This window comes from Protopterus annectens, chromosome 1.part2, assembly GCF_019279795.1.
Source record: "Protopterus annectens isolate FY-2018-M chromosome 1.part2, PAN1.0, whole genome shotgun sequence".
NCBI lineage: Eukaryota > Metazoa > Chordata > Ceratodontiformes > Protopteridae > Protopterus > Protopterus annectens.
This window is the reverse complement of record NC_056727.1, coordinates 157,319,760-157,325,759: the sequence shown is the minus strand read 5'-3', so window position 1 is coordinate 157,325,759 and position 6,000 is coordinate 157,319,760. Positions and strand designations below refer to the sequence as shown.

General features: G+C 36.4%; 1 protein-coding gene across 1 annotated transcript in view; it reads left to right on the top strand.

The window, feature by feature from the left end:
• The first annotated feature begins 791 nt into the window (after nucleotides 1–791).
• LOC122788261 (stonin-1-like) overlaps nucleotides 792–6,000 on the top strand; it is a 1,416,105-nt gene continuing 1,410,896 nt past the window's right edge. The window contains exon 1 of the mRNA XM_044055325.1: nucleotides 792–1,028. The gene's annotated coding sequence lies outside the window, so the exon portion shown is untranslated. The remainder of the gene's footprint in view (nucleotides 1,029–6,000) is intronic.

The window sequence follows — 6,000 nt, the reverse complement described above, 5'->3', positions numbered from 1 at the left end:
TCTTCAACAAGGATTTTCATAGGTTAGTACTAGGCTAACTGCCCTTGTGAGCCATTTTAAGCCTAGCCAGTTATCCCTTGTGAGACTTAAACCCTACACCTTGTGTTTATAAGACAAACACCTTAACCATTAGGCCACCCTTAAGGTTCTTTTGAACATCTCTATTAATCTGTTCATTTGTGGGTGGAACACTGAGATCCTGAACTACTTTACCTGAAAGGCTTGGCACAGATTTTTCATAACTTTGGACATAAAGGGATGCCCTGGTCTGTTAATTTTCTTTGGGCGTCCCCAGTCAGAAAGTCTCATTTTACATGAAAAGATTAATGTTACTGCAAAAATGAAATGGTAAGAAAAAACACCTTTGCACATGAACTTTAAGCAAATGGCACGAGCTGGATGTATCCTCAAGCTATATGCAGCTATATCTGCCTGCTACATAAAGTTAATGCAAAATGTATACGTTTTAAGTCTATATGGTGTCTTAAGTTGTGCTGCTGTAACTAAAGCTCATTAAATACCTTTAGTGGGAAGTATATCACTTTCTTAGGCTGTGTTGTTAATTTTTTTGCTAAACTAGACACACTGCACCCTTAAGGATTGTGTACAATGAATGGGACTGCAGCCAGAAGCTAGCATGCACTTTTTGTTTCTTTCAGTTTGTGTGGTTTAGATTCTTTGGCTCATCTTGACCTAGACTTTAGGCAGCTTCAATTTTCTGTCTTGAGTTTCCCACAGGCAGCTCAGTGTGTGTGTGTGTGTGTGTGTGTGTGTGATGTTCCAGCAGCCTCATTTGGATGGAGACAGCAGCAGCAGTATCTCCATCTGGAAAGGCTGGCTGCTATTGACTAGCACTCCCCCTCAACAGTATCCTGCAGCAACAACTCAGATCAGCAGGGCGTGCTCTGCAGTTCATGGGCTGCACCCTTTCCCTGTACTGAACTACTCTGCTCAGGCAAAGGCAGTGTGGTCCTACACTTGGAATATAACGACAATTCCTGCTGCAGAAACTATTCCTGGGATGTAATGTAAGTAAGTACTGGTTTTGTTTATGAAGCTTTGCTTTACTTTATGCATGCCTGTGGTAGAGTCTGCATACACATTCCAAATACAGAGGCAAAGTTATCAGTAAGTGCAAGGACTACAGTTGTGCGAGTTATAGTAAATCTCTAGAAGTTTAATTGTAAGTTTTTGTGCACTGTGTATATACCTTGTTGTATGATCTGCATTTCACAAGTTTATGAAAGATCTTTTTATTTTGCCTGGGAAACTAAAATGCCTGTTTTGTAAGTATTCTAGCATTTTTTATGAAAACCCCTCCCCTGTTTTTAACTGTTAAGATAGTAGGACACATAATATTGTAGCTAAAATTCTTGCCAGGGAGTGGAGTTTTTATTGCAGTTGCTAACTTAGAAATGTAACTCGGTGCATATTACTTTAACAGACTGCATGAGTTCAGTATTGTACTCTCTGGGATGCATTGACAAGTGTTTGGCAGGGAGCTTTTGTTAGAATTCCTGAACTGGAGCTCTATACATTGAACAAAAGAAGAGAACTGTGCTTTATGCCCGCTTCCCTGCACAATATGCTGCCTGGAGCACAGAGATGACCTTCCCACTGGGAGTTGGGGGTGGAGAGGAGAGGTACAAAGGGAGTGGAGAAGAGAAAATTCTGATGGATCTAATCTTCAGTAAGACTGGTATTTCCTTAGCCTCTGCCATTTTATGAAGTTCTGAGAAAATTCTAGTTAAAGCTGAAGAGACAGAAACGATAGCAGCATGCTTAACAAATCTGTAAAGGCCGTCTAATTGACAAACAGCTGTAAAAGTTTTTCCACCTTCTGTGACAGTATTAACTCATAAGCTAGAGTAACAACTAAATAGCACATCAGGAAGGAATTTTAAACTTCGTGACACTAGGATGTGCCAATATCAAATGAAACTGTCATCAAACCAGTTGTTTCTGGAGGTTTCAACAACTTTTTAAGTGTTGTCTTTAACAGAGAGTTGTGTTTATCAAAGTGACAAAAAGCAATTAGTACAAATAAAAGTGCACTCCAGTAACTTTAGGAATGTTGTGAAATGCACATATTTGAATGTATGCCCTTTTTTGTTGAATCATTTTTGTTCATGCTCAAGAAATATGAAGCTTTAAGCAAAAACAATGTACAAAGAGTAGTTTGTCCAGCCAATGCCTACTGCTACCGTAGAATTAGAAAATGCAGTTCCCCTGACATATCATTTTTGAATCCATATTATGCAGAGTAAGCATATTTTCTTCTCCACAGACCAAGAAAGGGAAGTGAGAGCTAAAATGCAAATGTTAACAAATGTAATCTGATATACCATAGTACCATTGGACTGACTTCTGGCCATATGCTTCTTGTTTTTATAGTATTATTCAGACAGTTTGCATTGCCACTCTGGAATTTTGTAATATGCAGTCTCATAGCCTCATTACCATTTTTGTTTGGCTTCCTGTGCCTGTTTTGTTATTTTCCTAGAGACAGATAGACGCTTAAGAGTGAGTAATGTTTACAAGATGTATTGTACTGTACAGACCTCTAACTAATGACATTGTTCTCTGGTTGTCTTTAATGTTACATCTGTCCATCCTGTATCCCTTTAAACTACACACTCAACAATTAATACACTTCCATGCATGTTTGAGGTAAACAAAATTATAAAACAATACAGCCCATATAAAGTCTGAAGTGATTGCAGGTTAATTTTTAAGATCAAGGATGAAAATGAGTTTTTAATTTCATGAAAATGAGTTTTTAATTTCACAATATTTAAGTAATAACACTCAACCTGCCTGACTCAGAACTTATTACTATGAAGAATGCTATGCTTTCTGCTGACCTCTGGGAGCCTCCACCCTCATAGCCACTTTGCACATTTGTTCCCATTCAAATGAGAGTTCACCCTTCTCATTTTAAGTCTAGCACTGTCTATTTCACCAGTTCCATTCCCCTTTGAGGCAGGCAAGCAGGTAAGCAATGGTGATAGCAATAAGTAGGCTCACATTTTCTATGAACTCTGCAACCCACACAGAGTGATTGTTGCCTCCTGTTTGCTACATCTCCTGCTACCTTCAGTTTCCTGATCTGTATCAGCAGTTGCATCAAGTTTCTCTTCTTTCCATCTCCCCTTATACTTTAAGTCAGTTCAGCTTAGTTAATGAATATCACAATTGTTATACCTTGCAGTCTTTACACATTTATCACGTCTCTATATGTATTTACCTAATTGTTGTTTAAAACTTATGGTGTTCTGATTCTTTCTGGTTATACAACAGCATTGTTATGTTTTTCATTATGTATCTATGCATCAACTTTACTTGTTCTTATTTACTTTTGTTTAAATTGTAAAACTCAATAAAATTTTTTTTGAGAAAAAACAATCATGACCAAGGATGCTAACCCCTACCTCGCAGACTGACCAAAGATGCTGCTTTTCTTCTTCCTCCTGGCCTGATCTATGGTAGGCAGCATTGTTTCTTGAGGCTAGATTACCAGTGTCCCAAGATATATACAACAAAATAACACAGTTTATTTCTCACAATTTCTTCCAGCTATGGGAGAAAAATAGTGGAATTCTTTGCTTTCGAGCTATAGTACTAAGAAACAGTGTGTGCTGCTTCTTAGGGAACTATAAAACTGAGTTATAGCTGAAACACAGTTGTTATTTTGGACTGCATCAGTAATAGTCAGAAAGCTGAACTGGCATGCTGGGTTCTCATATGAATAGGCCTACCGAATATTCTGCTGAGGCTTTAAGCAACTTTTATCATTCTGGAACTGAGGATCTGGTATTCATCAAGACCCACATATAGTGTGAAAAAACTAATGAAACTGATCCAAGATATAACTTAAAACATCAGCAAAAGTGATTGCACAAAAATCAACAAAATGTTCACAGCTTGCATCTTGTCAAGGTCATCTATTTTAGTTCCATTTTTCAGTTCCTTTGCTGTAGAAATTAAAATCCTGCCATCCTTATAGAAACAAAAATAAAGAGACAAACATATATCTATCCATTTTAAAATTCATACATTAAAATGCATTTATATGTATTCAAAATGCAGTATAATAGCTGTAAATTAGTGCTATCAGATATTTTTTATAGCGACAGCATTAATGGAGCAATCCCCAAATTTAACAGCCTCTAGACAAATAGGACAGAAAATGTCATCTCAAATTCTTGCAAAACAGGTACTTAAAACATTTACTGAAGCAACAGTAGTTATTTAGCGTTCCTATTAATAATTGAAGACGCATTATTTTGAATGCGTCTTGATCAAACTTGAAGCATGTAAAGGCAAAATAGCGAAATGGCATATAAGCAAATTCTTTCCCTGGGAACAAAATTGCTTAGCTGCTTCTGTTACTTTGCCATTTTCATGACTGTAGTACGATCTCGGAGTTGGTATATTTAAGTAGGGGTGTGTGGGGTGCACAGCCCCCCAATTTATGTAATGTTTTAATTTTTTTTTTTTTTGTGGAACAGCGATTTTTTTTTCCCTTGTGAAAAAATTGCTGTTCTAAATGTTCGAGATTGTAAGCTTTCGCTTACATGGGTTTGATAAATCATTGTTTGCTTTTTTAAGTGCTTGATGATTTAACATAGACCCGTTATTTAGACATGCTCTCAGCTTTCAGGCAGGTTGTTTCAGTGGACATTAGCACTTGTAGCTGTGGAAAAAAAAACACAAAATACATCCTGTTCTCATAAAAATGTTTCAGAGAACAGGTGTAAAGTTTCTTTTTTTTTAACAAATAGTTTATATTTTGACCTGTATAAGTTCCTGAAAACTGGTTGCAGTTATATAATGCTACCAGGATGATTTTTCGTGTAAGGTGAATATGCTCTCATATTCAGCAAATAAAATGCAAGACTGAATTATACAATGAAATGTAATTGTTATTCAAAAATGTGCATGTTAAACAGAGCAGCCAAAATGTCTTTTATAAATCCATCATTAACACATGAGCAAGATTAACTGAAAAGCAAAGCAAAAGGCACAGAAATCAGTGCAAACGGAGTATACTTTTTTGCATATTTTTAACTGTACTACATTATTCTTTTGCAATGAGACATATGTGCTCTATGGAAGGGAAAGATTTTTTTAAGTTTAGAAGTTAAATATTTAGACTCCGTCCTTCCCTTTAAAGCCTGTGAGTTTATTGAGTGTGATTCTACTGAATACCGGTAATGGAAGGAAAGCTGCCGAAACAACTTTCACTGACAGTGGAGAGTGCCCTTCTAGGATTGTCAGAAGTTGTTTTGGGAAGTTTTTTTTTGGTCTACCTACATTTGTAGAGTTGCTGTGAGTGGATTAACATGCTTCCCTTCCCTTAGCAGCACAGATAATAGACACAGTCATAGAAGAAGAAGAGCTCCTGCAGTCTGAAAGCATATTTTTATTTATTTACTTATTTTACATTTGTTGACCGGGCTAGTCCAACTGGATACATGTCCATTTTCAGTGGAGGCCCGGGGAGAAAAGCTCCAGTTACACAGCATAATAAAAATATACAAAAACATTCTGTAGCATTTAGATTTTACATTTGTAGCTATAGACATTTTAAAAACACCATTGTGAGACAATGCAAGGAAAACAAAATTAGGCAATGACATTTGTATATAGTAATAGTTCTAGAGTTAGCAAAAATAAGAATAAGACAGAAACAAAAGGTTAATAGGATTATAGATCAAAAGTAATTCTCAGGGAAGAGAGTGCAAAGACTAAGGAGGAGGGTTAGTTATAATAAAATGATCAGAAGTAGAGATGTATGGTAGAAAATAAAATTTTGTTAGTGTCAGGTAGTAAGTAAAAGAAAAAGGTTAGTCAGGGTTATTACAAGAGCATAACCAATGATTGGAGAGAAAGAGGTTTAGTTTGGTTTTAAATAGTGGGAGAGAGGTGAGGGTAGTCAGGTCATTTGGTAGTTAAGTCCATATTTTACCCACTGAGTTTGAAAATAAAGATTTACCT